The following is a 16,875-nucleotide window of genomic DNA, read 5'->3' as shown; positions in this document are numbered from 1 at the left end:
GAGGCAAAGGTCACTCAGCTCGTGAGCAGCCGTGAGCAGCCGTGAGCAGCCGCAGGGCCAGAAGAGCTCCCAGCTGACTGCTGTCCTCAACATGGACCCGGTCACAAATGTCACAGGCCAAAGTAGGCCTCTCCTCCCCTCCTCTATCTCCAGGAATGTGGGTCAGGAAGGTCTGGAATGTTCCTGATGTTCAACAGATGCACATATCAAATGGAACAAAACCCCAAAATACCCAAGGGGATTGTCAGCCACATAAAATGACTCTGTTGTAACACAAGAATATCTACATAGGCATTGGTATTAAAAAAAAAAAAAAGGTTAGGACTAAAAAAAACGAAAATAAAATTTTCTGCCAATAATGGAGCCAGGGGTCTGCTATCTCTCAAATAGCCATCCCTCAAGGGCCGGAAGCTCCAGCTGAGCGTACTCCTGCCTGCTGATTAGTTCAATCCCTGACAACAAACTTCATAGGTGCTAATGTACCATCAGCTCCCATTGTCCAGGTGCCCCCATCGGGCATGTGTGGCCCTCCCTAAAGAAGGGCCCAGGGCAGCTGACTCTCTCTCCTCTATTCTTTCACTGTGGGCCCAGAAAATGAGACAGCCTTTCATCCCAGTGTGTCAGCGTGTTAACCTGCTGTGTCAGTCAGTTTTCTGTCCCTGTAACAAATACCTGACATAGACAACTTAAAAGAAGGAGAGCTTCACTGTGGTTCACAGTTTTAGCCTGTGGTCCCTTGGCCCTGTTGCTTGGGGCCAGCAGCAGCACAGTATGTAAAAATAGGAGCCCAGGGCAGAAGAGTTCTTCACATCATGGTGGCCAGGAAACAAAGAGAGACAGGAGGGGCCTGGTGTCCCAATATCCTCTCCAAGGGCTCACCGCCAGTGACCTCACTTTCTTCCTAACTTTTAGGCCCCACTTGCTAAAGGCTCCCCAACCTCCTAATAGTGCCACAGGCCGGGGACCAAGCCTTAGAGCCCTCGGACCTTGAGGGACCCTTAAGATTCAGCCATAAATACTTGATAAATGAGGAACTCTCGGATGCACTGTGTGTCACACCAGAGTGCCCCTTCACAAGCCCATCACATACTCTGCTGTGACCACTCGTGCCAGTTGGGGTGTACTACTGATTCACCAGTCCCTGACTCCCATACACAGCCATCCCCATCTCAACAACCACCTGTGCCGTATTTTCTACTGTTTTAATCAGAATTAAAATAATGGCTTAGAAATCTGGTTTGCAGATATCCCAAGTTTCAAATTCTAGGTGGCTTTTTTTTTTTTTTTTTAAGTAGGCAATGGGTAACTATGGCTAAGCCATTGTCCCCTCATTTTCTGGGGACAAACAATTTGAAAGCACAAGATCATAAACCAAACACTGAAGAGTCAATATTTTGAGAAAAGAAGGGAGAGAAGGGAGATAGGAAGAGAGAGAGAGAGAGAGAGAGAGAGAGAGAGAGAGAGAGAGAGAGAGAGAGGAGAGAAGAACTCAATTACTTTAATGCTAAAGCAAAGTCTATTCTCCATGGGTCAACCCATTTGTTTCCCATGAGTATTTATTGAGCACCTACTATTGGCCAAAGTGCTAAGTATTAAAGATATAACAGTGTGTCAGATGGGATCTCAGCAGAAAAGAGATGGACCACCTCACAAGAGTTAATGGAGGGGCTATTTGCAAAAGTACAGGCAGAGCTATCGTAGGAAATAGGAAAGACCCAGGACCTCAGTAACAGGAAAGGCTTACCATGGCCAAGCCTAGAGTAGTATTCACAATAGCCAAACTATGGAACCATCCTAGGTGTCCAATAACAGATGAATGGATAAAGAAAATGTATATATACATTAACGGCGTTTTCCTCAGCTATAAAGAAGAAGAATGAATCTATGTCAGGAGAATGAATGGAACTGGAGAATGTGAAATAAATGAGGCTTAGAAAGTCAAGGCTTGTATATTTTCTGTCATATGTGAAAGCTAAAGAGAAAAAAGGAAAACAAAGCAATAGCATGAAAATAGAAGAGAGACCCATAAAGTAGAAGATGGGGACCAGGAGGAAGGAAGAGGAGTGGGAACTGGGAGGTGCTGAGGAATGAAATTGACCAAATTATGTTCTGTGCATACTTTTAAGTATAATTATATTGCATTAATTAAAAAAAAAGAAAGAATGTGGCTGTCAGGATGGGCCTTTCAGTTAGCAACTCTAGTCTTGGATGGAGGAATACTGTTATTTCCAAATCTTGGCCCAGCTTTGAAGAATCTGTGATAATAAACACTGAAAGGAAAGCAAGGAACTGGGAGATGGACAAGTGAGAAACGAAAGACAGAACCAGGCAGAGACACACAGGAGAGTTTATTTGTCAGAGTGGACAAATAAAGGCACATCTCTCCATAGACGGAGAGGCAATACAGGCTTGGAGTTTGGGACTTTTCAGGGATTAGAGCTGAGGCAGGTCCTAATGTGGGTGGCTAAGGGTGGGGTTGGTATGAGGGAGTGGTGAGCCTTTCTCAGAAAGCCATCCGGATGCTAAGTAAGGACCTTAAAAATACCCCAAATGTTGATAAGCTCAAATGGAAGCTAGAAGGTCAGAGAGTCCAAAGACAGTTTTAAGACCTGGGGCATGAAGCAGGGTGGAGAAAAATAGACAATGGAGACTGGGGAATGGACAATGGAGTGGATCTGGGGGCTGTGGGCAAGGAGAAAAACTGCAGCACAAATCAACAAGACTGAGTTTTCCAGGGTCAAGAGATGTATACAGTATATATCTGTTAGGACAAAGGAGGCCACATGACTGATCAGCAGGCTTTTCTTTATTCAGTATGTAGCAGAGTCAGTTGGTGGAACTCTGGCGTGGCTTATTTTGAGGGCAGAAAATGGCCAAGGGTCTGGGTTATATAGGCTTCATTTAGGGTGGGACAGGAGGCCAATTCCTGGGGACCCTGGTATTGGGATCCCATTAGGGTGGGACAGGAATGTCAATAGGGAATTTACTAGGGCTTATTATATTAGCCTCAGGTGACCCTGGTTGGGGGGCGGGGGTCAGGTGCCAGTCAAGTGGAGTTCCTTTTGTGTTCCTTCACTTTGGCAGAGGCCTTGACTTTAAATGACCAGGCAAGGCGAGTGGGGAACCTGTTGCAGATAGGAGATGAGTCCTTGGGCTTATTTTCGATAGCCTTCAGCATGGGAACCAAGGCCCAAGCCTACAGTTACTCAAGGATATATTGGGGTCTTAAAAGTCTCTCCTAGGTCAGGAGCTAAGTTCTCATTAAAGTAAGGAGGGTGTTTTAGTCAGCTCTTTTGCTGCCTTGACTATAAAAGACCCGACCGGAACAACTGTGTGTGGGAAAAGTTTATTTGGGGGCTCATGGTTTCAGAGGTCTCAAACTATAGACAACAGGCACCATTCCTCGGGGCTCCAGAGGAGGCAGGACATCATGGCAGAGAGTGTGGCAGAGGGAACCAGCTCACTTGATGGTCAGGAAGCAGAAAGAGACTCCACTCTCCAGATACAAAATACATAACCCCATAGCCACGCCCCCAATGAACCATTTCCTCCAGCCACACCCCCCTGCCTCCAGCCACCACTCAGTTAATCCCATCAGGGATTAATTCACTGATTGGGTTAAGGCTGGAACCCAATCATTTCTCTTCCTGCATTGCCTCACAGTGGGCTTTTGGGTGACACCCCACATCTAAACCATAACAGAGGGCCTATGATTAAGACTCTAGAGATCCAAAGCTGCTGTGTCCATCTGACCCTCTGCCACCTGGGACCCTCCAGGGGAAGGGCCTGATAACCTTGACTTTGATCTTGGCTCTGACTGGTGGGTCCTGCATCAACTTTCCCTGAACTGAAGTTCTCAGTAACCACCCCCCCACCCCCACCCCCCAGCAGGGTCAGGGAGACAATAGAGGGAAATTCTTTTCATGAATAAGAAAGCAACTGCTTTCAAGCTCCAATGGGGATTTACCATAAACAATGGGAAGCTAATTTCAAAAGTTTACTTACTTATTCATTAAAGCAGATCCCCCAAGGCATCACCCCCAAAGAGCATTTTGTTGGCCTGCTTTGCATTTCATGTACACTTGAAAGTAATGAAATTGCAACTTGCAGGACATCCTGCAAATATTTCTTTTTTCAATTTCTTACTGACATTCTCTACAAATCAACGGAATTGGCTGAGATTTCCCTCAATATATCTGTAGGACAGGGAAGCCTGCAAGTCTAGGAATCAGGAAGGGTTAGCGAGAGAATTCCAGCTTCTGGGTTTCTTTTTGTAGCTGTAAGGGTCTCCTTGGGAAGCATAAAGAAGGTGGGAAAGTTTGAAAGGCTGAGTTCTCTGCTATTGAAGGGAAAGAGATTGAAATGAGACAGTGGAAACAGAAGTAACTTTGGAGATATACATGGCTCTGAATCCCACTTCCATCACTTCACTTGGGCATTTATTAATATCTGGGCATTTATTTAATATTTCTGTCTCCATTTGCTTATCTTTGAAATGGAAAGGGTAATGACAGCCTCCTTGCACAGTCTGAGGACTAAAATGGGATGAGGAATGTCCAACAGCTAAGACAATCTGGTGCCCGGAAAACCATTCTTTCTCCTGCCCCCAAACCAGGGGCACAGGGCCTCCCAAGTGAGAACAATAGCAATACGGAGAAGCCCCTGGTTTGGAAAGATGACTAGGGGTTGTGGGGTCTTCTGGGGCTTCTGGAACAAACTATCACAAACTTGGTGGCTTATAAACATAAATGTATTGCCTCTATGTTCTGGAGCCTAGAATCCTACAGTTACAATGTTGGTAGAGGACATTTTCCCTGTGTCTTCCTCACAAGGTCTTCTCCCATGCATACCCAACTCTCATGTTTTTTATGATGTAAAGGTAAAATTTCTAAGCTGATTCTAAGCTGCAAAGCCTGAGTTAAAGTGTAAAAGACTGGGCATTGTAAAGTTTCTAAATTGCAAGACCTGAGCTAAAAAGCAAAAGACTAGGTATTGTTAAAATTCCTCTGCTACCCCCAGAACCTGTAATCCCTGTAGCTGTTCAGACAATACTGGAACTGCCCAGTAAATATTTCCATTGATTCTCTGGTTGTTTAATAGCTAAGGGCTCTGAGTAGCTCGGCACATAGGCATCCAGGCCCCAAAACCAATCAGTTTGAATGTGTACGCTGCTTAGGAGTGACCAATCACCTCTGCCCAGACTGTTCCCGCCAATGAATGTACTAATCATGTCTCAGAGTTGTTGTTCAATTTTCCCTCACCTCATGATGATTTGTTCTGATGTATGCAAAGCCCCCCGCCCTCTCCAAAAAGTGTACTTAAGCTCGGCTTGACCTCTGCTCTGGGCTCTGGGCTGCTCTATCTTCCTGAGTGAGCCTAGAACCTCAGTGCGCTGAATTAATAAATCCCCTATGCCAATCGCATGAAGTCAGTCTCTTGTGTGGTCTCTTCCTCCGATGCTCCGCCAGACCCTTACAATGAGCTGGGTTGTGGCTCAGTGGTAGAGCACTTGCCTAGCACCTGTGAGGCCCTGGGTTCAAACCTCAGCACCACGTAAAATAAATGAGTAAAATAAATCTATAAAAAGATTTCTTTTTTTAATGTAAATACTGGTGATATTGCATTAGGGGTTCACCCCAATAACTCCATTATAACTTGTTCATTTGCAAAGATCCCATTCTAAATAAGGTCACATTCACAGGGGGTTAGGGCTTCCACATCTTTTGTGGAAATCCACTTAAACCTATATATAATAAGAGACAGCAGTCTTCCTACCATTAGAGATGTAGAAACCACGTGCTTCTTCATGTGACTTTATTTTAAAACCCAAATTTCTTTAACATTTATTCAAAGCACATATTTTATACAATTCAAATCACATTTATAGATGAATATTAATTTTTTAAAAAGTAAATAAAAGTACTTTAAATCAGAGACTATTATTCAGAGATGAGGCAATAATAGAGATGTGTACAATCCAATTTCCATTCTTTAAATAATTTTAAGAAATGAGTTCTATAAGGTAAACACTGTAAACATGATGTCATCTTTGGCTTCTATGTGCAAGTTTAAAAAAAAATCTTTTTATTGGTGCATTATAGTTATATATAATTTGGGGGTTCATTGTGATAGACAAGCATGGAATTGAATTTGCTCCAATTCCCTACCAAGTACTTCCCTTTTCCCTCCCCTCCTCTCTCCTCCTGTTCATTTCCTTCATTCTACCAGTCTTTATTTATTTATTTACAGTTTTTTAAAATTAGTGCATTATATATGTACATAAAGGTGAAGTTCATATGACCATGTTAAACAACTTCCCTGGTCTGGGTCCTCTTGGCCTTGAATTGCATTCTGGGCACAGCTTGTAACAGGAAGATGAGGGGTGGTGGCTAGGTCAAATGTTATGTTAGGCAAACAGGGTGCCTGTGGGTAGGATGAGTGTTATGTTACTCTAGATATGTAAATCAGGTGGAAGTGTCCTCATTTTTAAATTAAATATTTTAACAGTACTTAAACATAAATCAAATATTTTAACAACCCCTTATGGGGTTGTTGGAAAATTCAAATGAGGTGAGTTATGGAAAAGTTCTTAGTCTAGTGCCCAACCCAAGATAATGTTCAACAATGTTACATATTTATTTTCTTGCAAATAGCTTATTAATGGTTCTTATGTTGGAATACTTAATAAGTATGTATAATAATGATAATTTTGCAAAACTTTTATTAGTGATGTTAGATGTAAGACACTGTCTACTTGCTCCATATTATCAAATTAAGACTCCAAATCACTCCAGGGAAGTAGTCACTATTTTTAAAAAAATTTTTATTTTTAATTAAAAAAAATTTTGGTTGTTGATAGACTTTAATTTAATTTATTTATTTATATGTGGTGCTGAGAATTGAACATAGTGCCTCACACATGGGCCGGGTTGTGGATCAGTAGTAGAGCACTATGCTCTACCACTGTAAGCAAGTGCTCTAACCACTGAGCCACCACCCCAGCCCTCACTCTTCTCTGTTATGGCTACAAAATCGGCTTAAAAAGACTAAGTAAGTTGTACCCAGGATTTTCCTCATCACTGAAGTAGAATTCAGGACTCATTTGCTCCAAAGTCTATCCCGGGTCACCTTGAAAGACTGCCTCTTTTAATTGCCAGATCATTTAAATACCCATTTAGTGTTACAGAAAAGAGATCTATGCCAGACTTTCCAACTAGATGCGAACTATGAGTGCTGAGATATTGATCCTTTTGGTCCTCAGGGGGACTTGGTATCAGGTTCAGCCAGAACCTTGGGGCCCCTGAAGATGATTGGAAGTGTACCGGTTGCCTTGTTTGCCTTGAGTCCACTTCATTCTGAGCACTGACCCATCATTTGAACAGCGGATCAGTTCTCATAGAACTGCAGTGCACAATTGCTACTTTTTGGCTTCCCAGAATCTGAATTCACTTTCAAGTTGTCTGATACAAGGCCGTTGAACCCAGAGGTCCCTTAGAGAAAGATGGCCTTTCCTTTGCATTTCATGCTCTGATCTTAAATGTAAAGAAAGAAATATTCATGGAGGATGTTTTCTATTTTCTTAGAACACAGACTCTTAACCCGAGTTTCTTATTCCTTTGAGCTTCAAGGAGCTTATACTGTTTCTCAAGTGGTTTTTACAAATCATTGGTACTTGTGTTAAATAGAATCTAGGCCCCAACAGACTAAACCGAGATGGAGTCACTCAGTCTGAAGTTCCAATTCACCAAACCAAAACTAAGTTGTTTCTGTGATCTTCTGCAGAATCAGGAGAGAGATAACAGCTAAATTCCAAAGCTGGTCAGTTTTAGCTGGTGCGATAAGGAAGTTCTCTGGGCTTTAACCCTTCCAAGGAAAACAATGGAAGTGACCTGATGCTCACCAGTCCACTTTCGCATGGTGTGGTTTCCTTGTTTCTGCTCAGGCTACCTCACAAAACCCAGCTAGCTCTTCCTGCATGCCTATTTTCACAAGAGAGGCTGCCTGATCTATAAGTTGCAAGTAAAAGTCAATTAGATCATTTAACTAAATTTGTCAAAATTTATCTTTTGATAGAAGACATGAATTTTCAGGGGCAGGGGCTATAGCTTTCTTTAGATTTTTGAGGGAATCTGGTTTCTCTACAGGCGAGGACTCTTTCCTACAGAGAAACGTCCCTGAGTATGGTTACTGGCTCAATCCAATCAGCTTCTATGTGCAAGTTTGCTCCAGGGACTGGGACCTATGGACCTAAGGAGAAAGCAAGCCCAGAAAACCCAACAAATAATAGGAAACACACTCCAGACAGGGCCAGCTTCTGCGAGGATCCTCCTTTCTCTCTCCTGTTAAATGCAAACAGTCTGCAGGCGGAAAGGGTGAAAGCTGAAGGTCTACTTATTTTGCAAGGATTGTTCTTTGGTACCTACCAACCATCCTAGAAGCATAACCAATGCCCAATAAGTACTTTTCAGGAGGCTAATTGATTAAGGGACTCTTTCCTAAATTTCTGCTTGGGATTCAAACCTTAAGTCCTCCTAAAAGCAAGCAAACTACCCTTTCTCAGATGTTGCTTCCAATTAGAATTCCCTATGCCAACTTTACCAATTAGCTTGTTTTCCCTGAGTCCAGTTTATTCTAAGTACCGATCGGTCATTTGAACAGCAGATCAGTTCTAGTAGAACTGCAGTGCACAATCGTTACTGTTTGGTCTTCCAGCATCTGAATCCACTTTCTAGGTGTAAGGAATCTTCCACTGTGGTGGTACAGGTGGAAGTCAGGGTCCTAACTCCCACTAAAGAATCCATCACAGAAAGACTATATTTTCTCTCCCATTCTTCTGAGGTTAGGATGAAGGCACCTGACCTATTTAGGCAAATAACACTCACCAGGGACTTTGACCCTTGAAAGAATGGTGCAAAGAGAGAACAGTTATGAGATTTGATTCACAGCAGTGGCACTGGTTTAACATTGACAGTGGTGTGGCTTCAGTGTCCAATGGTGGAGATCCTAAGTCATTGGTGATTGAGTTCTGCAAGCTACTTCTACTGCCCAGACTCTTCGTTATTTTTGTTCTGTTTTGACATCCTCACATCCTTGTTAGTGAGCAGATATCCTTCCAACAGATGCATGAACAAACCAGGTTTGGTTTCTGTTGCTTTCAGTTAGATACTCTGAGCAATATAGGAAAAGAAAAACAAGATAGTATCTCAGGTCCTTTGAATCACCTTCATGGAACATGGGTAGAAATGGAGCTCCCAGGCCTTGGATTGTCACCTGTAATGGTTGCTTTTACACATTCACTTGCCTGGGCCCCAGAGTGCCCACATATTTGATCAAATATTCTTTTGGGTATTTCTGTGAGGGTATTTTTAGATGAGGATATCATTTATGTCTGTAAACTGAGTAGATTGCCTTCCATCTTAATCAGTTCTGTCTTAGAAAAGTTCTATAGATGAGGAACTTACAAGTAGTAGAAATTTATTTCTCATAGTTCTGGAGGCTGAAAGTCCAAGATTAGGGTGTGAGCATGGTTGGTTTCTGGTGAGGGACCTCTTTTCTGGGTTGCAGATTGTCAACTTGTCATATCTTCACATGGTGGAAGGAAGAACCAGAGAGTTCTCTAGGATCTCTTTTACTGGGGCACTAACCTCATTTATGGGGTATGAATGTTGGAAAGAAATAAACATTCAGTCCATAATACCTTTCTTGTTTTCTTCAATGTAACTTTTCTTACTATTATCCTAAAATCAAGCTCTGTGGCCAACACCTGACTTCCTTAGCTCCTATGAAAGTAGCTTGATCTATGTGTGTGTGTGTGTGTGTGTGTGTGTGTGTGTGTGTGTGTGAATAGCTGTTCAAATTGGTATGTCTAGGGGCACACAATAACTGAAGAATTTTAGCTGCCATCTTGCTCTGTCTTTATGTTTTTGCCATAAAGGATACATGTTTGAGGAAATATATTTACTCTGATTTGATCATTGTACAGTGTATACATGTACTGAAACATCAAATGGTACCCCCCCCAAAAGTATAATTTTCATGTGTCAATTTAAAAAATATTTGGAAAAGGTATCATTTATAATACTGAAGGAGAAATAAAAATTTCTAAACCAAACACTACCATTTGCTATGGCTTGTTTGCCCTGAGTCTAGTTTGTTCTAAGTAAGAATCTAGATAGTTATCAGGACCTAGCCCCTACCCAGCATGTGGCAAAGAATTCAAACTTATTTTCTGCAAGGGTTTGAACTTGTTTTTGGATCCTCTATGGAAAAGATGAATTCATCAGGGGGCCAAATATTTACTTGAACTTCAGATAAAAGAGTTTATTGTGTTCAAGTGTTCTCATCTCTGAGAGAATATGAAAGTAAGGAGTGTGGGCTACAATATAATTTTTTAAAGATAAGCATGAACTTTGAAACCAAAGAATCTTGGAGTCAAAATCCAATTCCTACCATCTTACTGGTTATATTATCTTGGGTAAGGTATTATTTTATTTTTCTGAATCTTTTCATATCTAATAAGAAATAAAAGTTCTCTGCTTATACATGGTAGTGAAGATTTCCTGAAGTTATACTTATAAGTACCAGGTGGACTATATACTGAGGCACAATATCTATTGCGTCCCTTCTCCTTTCCTGTATGAAGAGTGTTCAAACAACACCAGAGATTTAACCAAGGACAACAGAGGAACTCTTGGTCTATGAGTACAGTTAGGTACTATCTTAGTCTCCTTGTGCTATTACTGGTTAATATATAAAAATAGAAATTTATTACTCATGGTTACAGAGTCTGAAAAGCTTTCAAGGTCAGGGTACCAGAAGGTTCCTTGTCTGGTGAGGGTCTTTTGCCTGTTTCTAGAATGGCATCTTGACTGCTGTGCTCTTTGGAGAAGAGGAACGTGGGTCCTCATAGGGCAGAGGTGGAAGGGCAAACAGGGGTGAACTCCCTCCTTCAGGAAACCCTTTTGTAAGGACTCTTCATTCCATTCAAGATTTTCCAAAAGCCTGGATTTTCCCAATCCAGGGGGATGAAGTTTCAACATGAATTTTGGAAGAGGCAAAAGCATTCAAACCATAGCAGGTGCAATATACGAATCTGTTTATTGAAAAAAAGTGAAATCTTAATTAAAGGACTAATCACAAACATTGGCATTATTGAATAAAAAAGGGTAAAACTTAGATTACAGTCCATACTTCCAGAAAATGTCAACCTTCAATGCTCTGTTCATCACTTTTTAAATTTATTTAAAAAGAAAGAAAGATAGATAGATAGATAGCCTGACTTTTCATACTGAGGGCTAACAGTTGGGAGCTACATTTATTTTTATTTTATTTATTTATTTTTTATTTTATTTATTTATTTTTATTATTTTAAGTTTCTTCACTCTAGGTTTCACTGAATTAACAAGAACATTTTCTTTTCTTTCTCTCTTTCTTTACTTATTTGTTTTACTTTCTTTGCTTAGCTTCCAAATGAGGGAGATTAGGGATTTATTTTATTTTGATGAGCAGCCAACACTATGTACTTGGGATTCTTGGACAGAAGACTGTACATCGAAAATATCGCCGTTGACAGAAATAAATCAAATGTCAACCTTCAATGCTCTGTTCATCACTTCATCAAAAAAAAAAAGCTGTGTAGGACATTTCTGGTGAAATATAACACATAACCTAACATAAGTTTCTTGCAAACTATTTTAATAGGATAAAATAACTGTTTTGTTGGGGCTGCCAGCTACTCTTTTGTTAACATTTCACTTGGAAGGCAACCTTCAAAGCTACCAACCAAAAATATACATGAATTGCTCTCTTTTCTCAATCAGCTCTGGACAAATGGCATTGACTTTGGAAGTTATTCTTTGATGGCACAGGAACAAATAAAGGCGGGGTGGCGGGGGAGACCCATGGAGGAAAACCTCCTAGTGCCCTCCTAAATCTTATTTGAACACCCCAAGCTATGAACAGCAAAGATCAGCAGTCATGCTTGGATGTGATGGCATTTGAGGGGCATCAGATAAGACGACATAATTCTCTTTTCTGGAATTGGTTATTTTAACATTTAATTTCAGAATGGTCTCCAAAGAAAAGGCAGAGAAAATAAAAAAGGAAACTATAGCTCTCTCTGCACTGGCCTCCACTGCCCACCCTACCCCAGCAGAGTGGAGGCCTTGAAAACCCAGAAGGTCACACTGAGAGTGTGCACACCCACAGGAAGGCCATCTGGAGGCTGCCCCACAGTCCCAAACCCCAGGCATTCCAGGGCCGAGGTGCACATGGCACAGCGTCCCTTGTCGGAGTGTTAAATCACTCGGTCAGTGTCATGACTTCTTCTCCAGTTCTGAAGCCCACCCTAAAGAAGACAGAAGACAAAAGCAGGTTGACATTGCTCCAATATGACCAGGCCAACAAGCTGGAGAGCAAGCAGGGCAGGACCCAGCTGGCAGCCCTGGTGTGGTCTGGGCCACAGTAATGGAGACAAGATGTTAGATCATCTCTGGCTGCATCACAGTGGTTGCCAGCAACAAAGGTCACAACCACGCAGCTGGCTTGACCCAAATACAATGCATCTTTCTCAATGGGGAAGAGGGGGAGATAGTCCCGACATAGACTGACTTAATAAGATCCAGTTTAACGTGCTTACCAGAGCTGAAATTTCCCATCGCTGTTCAGAGCTAGTGGCCAGAGATTTCAGGAAGAAACTTGCCTTAGGCTTTCTTTCATAGATCCACTGTTATTTAGTTAACTGTACTCAAAGAATAATTTCCAAAGTCAATGCCATTTGTCCGGAGCTGATTGAGTGATAAGATAGCTTAAAAAGTCACTGGAAAAAGCAGTAAATGTGATCTGGGGCCAGTGTGGGGAAAGCATGAGTGCCTGGAACTTGGCGTTCAAGTTCTGCTGGTGACCAAGTCAGCTGCAGTCATTTGACCTGCTTTTTCCATGATGAATTTCATTCTCGGCATACACTGGGAATACTGGGACATGCGGTCACGCATCACTTCTCTCTATCATCCTTTTATCTTTCAGGGCTAACATTCCAAAGCTGCCTTATTAAATTCTAGACCCCGCGAGATGTATTTTATATGCATTAGTTCATTTACAGCCAGCCTGTGAGGTAGGTGCTATAATTAACTCCATTGTAAAGATGAGGAAACCAAGGCCCAGAGAAAATATGGTCCCCACCCAAAAGTCACCCAGTGAACAGGGACTCCAGTCCAGGTCGGTTTATTCCAAAGCCTGTACTTTTAACCTTTTTCACTGCTTCTTAATCCTGAATCAAAAAGAAACCTGATCCAAAGTAAATGAAAACAGAAGGAAACAGCCATGAACGTGAACACGAAGTGTAGGGTTATTAGTGAGTGCAAGGGAGGAGGGAAGAGGCAGGTCAGTGAAAGATAATGCCGTGGTGCGTCCCTGGGGACCTGAGAGGAACCTGTCACCACCAGATAGCTGCTAGGGACTGAAGAGTGAAGCATGAGGACCAGAACTGGGACCTCACTTAGTCTGTAGAGAAATGTGCCTGGTTTCCTCCCTGGGAGAGTTCTCCCTCCCTTATCTGCTTTCTTATCCAGTTTGGGCTGGTTCCTAAGAACTCCATGATTGTTGTATTCACAATATGGAAATGTTCTAGGCTTGCTGCCCAATTAGCTGGCTCTGAATCTCGGCTCTGCCCCTCGCTAGCTGTGTGTGGGTCCTGGGGTTGTGGCCTAAATCTCTGAATTAGTCTTATTACCTACAAATGACAATATTACCTACCTGTGAGGCTGGTGTAAGGATGAAGTAATATAGTGTGTGTTGTGTGTTTAGAACAGTGCCGGCTACATACTGTGGTTCAAGATGGTTGAGATATATATGTATATATATAAATTGCTATTTGTAATGTTTTACCCCACTCAAGAATATTATACTCGAGAATGGATGATGTGGCTTCCAATGAAAGAGCACAATACCACCTATGTATTAGTTTGGAAGGGCGGCCGTGACAATGGACCACAGGCTGGGTGGCTAAACAACAGTTTATTTTCTCTCAATTTGGAGGCTGGATGTCCATGAGCAAGGTGTTGGCAGAGATGGTTTCTTCTGTGGCCTCTCATTGGCTAGCAGATGGCCGTCTTTGTGTCTTCACATGGCCTTTGGTCTGAGCCTGTCACCGGTCCTGCTGGATAGGCCGACGCAGACGGCCTTGTTTTAACTGATGACCTCTTTAAAGGCCCAGTCTCCAAATACAGTCAAATTCTGAGGTCCTGGGAAGGTTGGGACTTCCATGTATGGATTTCAGGGGGTCACAATTCAGCCCCTTAAGACAATGAGCTTAATCATCCAGTTAGTCCATTCACACTAGGATCAACCAACTGGGCTATAGCTCTCATAATCCAATCAGCTCACCTCTGAACATTCCTGCATTAACACAGGAGATTTACAGGGACCCCTCATATCAAACCATAACAGCAACATAAAATGGACTAAGATCTTAACTAGAATAATAATAAAAAAAGACAAGACATTATGAGACCATCAAAGACATTTAAATACTGTCTAGATAGAGATCTTCAGACATTTTTGGCAATTTCAGGGGTGTGTTAATGGTGTTGTGGTTTTGTATTTTAATAGATCTTTATTACCTGGAGATATATGCTGAAATATTTATGAATGCTATGATGAGAGTGCTGGGATTTTCTTCAGTTGGATGAGGAAGGGAGGAGTAGGGAAATAAATCTGATAACAGATGAAATAAGATTGGTCATGAGTAGGTAATCGTGGATGGGTTATACTAGTCTCACTACTTTGTATATGTTTGAAACATTGTTATAAAAAGATTAAAATAGATGGAGAATATTTTTCCATGTCATTACATATTTTTCTACATATTTTTCTAAGTTGTTAACATAGCCTTCCTTTGCATGGATGTATCATAATTAGTTGACAGCATCTTCATCGTCCATCGTCCTTTTTTTCTTTTTGCTATTAAAGATATGTAAATCTCTATACACAACTGCAATTATTTCTTTAGAGTAGATTCCTGAAAATGAAACTGTTGGGCCCAAAGGCAAGCTTGTATTTAAGGTTTTGGTTCCATGTTGCCAAAATACCCTCCATCAGCAATAGCCCTTTGATAAACAATAGTCACAGGCCCCTCCTGCATTTTGCCAGTTGTATATATAGTTATATACAGTTGTATATATAGTTATATATGGTTATGTATAATTGACTTAAGGAGAATATATATGCTGTAATGTTAAAAATCATGGTTTGGTTTTGATCTAGAATCTTCATCATGGGAATGACAAATCAAACAACCAAATAACTGACAAAACTCTCATGTTTGATGTGATAGAGATGTAGAAAAAAAAATAGAGACTCTAAGGACCATGCTTGCAAGAAACTTACATTAGATATAAGGCAATAAGGTGAACACAAGGAAAATGTTAAACAAGATCAGCAAGTTTAAGAACTGGTGTGTGCATAAAGAACAATAGGAATTATAAACCCCAGCTGAGAAAAAAATAAATAAATGTGAGAACCAAGTCAGACAATGACAACCAAGAACCCTACTGGTTCCTACAATTGGCTGGAGGTCCCTTAAAGAGGCAGGTGTACAGTCGGGGATGTGGCTCAGTGGTAGAGTACTTGCCTAGCATGCAGAAGGCCCTGGGCTCAATCCCCAGCATCTCACTCACATACACACAAATAGAGGCAGTTCTGAAGCTTTGTTTTCTGATAGTAAAAAAGAACACAAGGAAATTTCATGGCTCAGTTTATTTTTTGTAAATATGGATAATGAAGACTACTTCATAAGGTGGTTGTGAGTTGAATACCTCTTATTTGCTTAGCACGATGCTCGGCACTTGGCAGGAATTATAGAAATGTTGACTGTATGTGGTGAATTATTTCACAACAAATTTATCTTGTGTTTCCATAGCATTTTTTTCAAATGGTAGTTAAAACCCTACTATAGTGTTCTGTAATTGTTTGTTTCCATGACATTGTGTTGTTTATCTATCCTAGGGTCACATGCTAAATTTGCAGCAGACTAGATACAACTCAAATTCCAACATCCACAATAGTAAACATGTTGTTATTGTTAAGTAACAAATTGCAAGTGAGCTTCAAGATTTCACTTATGTCCAACTATTCAGCATTTAGTTAATAAAATTTTCTTCTTGATTTATTTATTTGGTAGAAAGTATCTACAAATGTAGAGAAGTATGGTCTATGGGTACCAGAGTTTCAGTCTTGGTTTTGCTCTCTGCTACCTTTGTGACCTTGGGCAAGTTTTATAACCTCTGTAAGTTTCCATTTCCTCATTTGACAAGTAATATTACTTGCCTTACTTCATCATTGTGAAGATTAAATGGAATAAATGTAGCAAAGCACTCAGGATAGAACAGCTGGCATATAGCAAGTGCTCAGTATATGCTATGCAGCAATTTTTTAAAAAACAAGTTCTAGCCTTTTTATTCTAAACAGCAATTTAGGTTCATAATGAAAATGAGAGGAAGGAGCAAAACTGCCCATATAATCCCTTCCCCCACACATATGTAGGCCCCATGACCTAATAACCCCATGACTCCTGAGTGGCACATTTATTACAGATATAAACCTACCTTGGTAAGTAATGTTATTATGGAAATATTATACAGGAAGGATCTGAGCTAGGCATTCTGTGATTTTTTTTTTCTTTTAAGCAACTATGTAATAGGTTTCTGTCCTCAATAAGATTGCAGGTTTCTTACAAAGATAAAACAAGTCAACATGAGTGAGTAGATAATAAAAGTCAATCTATGGTTAAGTGCCTAATAAGAAGAACACACAGAAATTCTCTAAGTCCTGGGCATGGATCAGTGAAGCAGATTTTTATCATTTTCTCCCATTCCCTTT

General features: G+C 41.0%; 1 long non-coding RNA gene and 1 other non-coding gene across 2 annotated transcripts; one reads left to right on the top strand and one right to left on the bottom strand.

The window, feature by feature from the left end:
* Window positions 1–12,039: 12,039 nt before the first annotated feature.
* Window positions 12,040–12,890, bottom strand: LOC120888678 (uncharacterized). The gene is made up of 2 exons (XR_005732372.2): window positions 12,638–12,890; window positions 12,040–12,346 (listed from the first exon to the last, which is right to left on the bottom strand). It is a non-coding gene; the product is annotated as an uncharacterized LOC120888678 (long non-coding RNA).
* A 2,708-nt stretch (window positions 12,891–15,598) lies between these two features.
* On the top strand, window positions 15,599–15,673 carry Trnaa-agc (transfer RNA alanine (anticodon AGC)). The gene has a single exon. It is a non-coding gene; the product is annotated as a tRNA-Ala (tRNA).
* The last annotated feature ends 1,202 nt before the right edge of the window (window positions 15,674–16,875 follow it).

The sequence above is a fragment of the Ictidomys tridecemlineatus genome, chromosome 6, assembly GCF_052094955.1.
Source record: "Ictidomys tridecemlineatus isolate mIctTri1 chromosome 6, mIctTri1.hap1, whole genome shotgun sequence".
NCBI lineage: Eukaryota > Metazoa > Chordata > Mammalia > Rodentia > Sciuridae > Ictidomys > Ictidomys tridecemlineatus.
The sequence above is the reverse complement of the archived record's forward strand: the minus strand, read 5'-3'. Positions and strand labels throughout refer to the sequence as shown.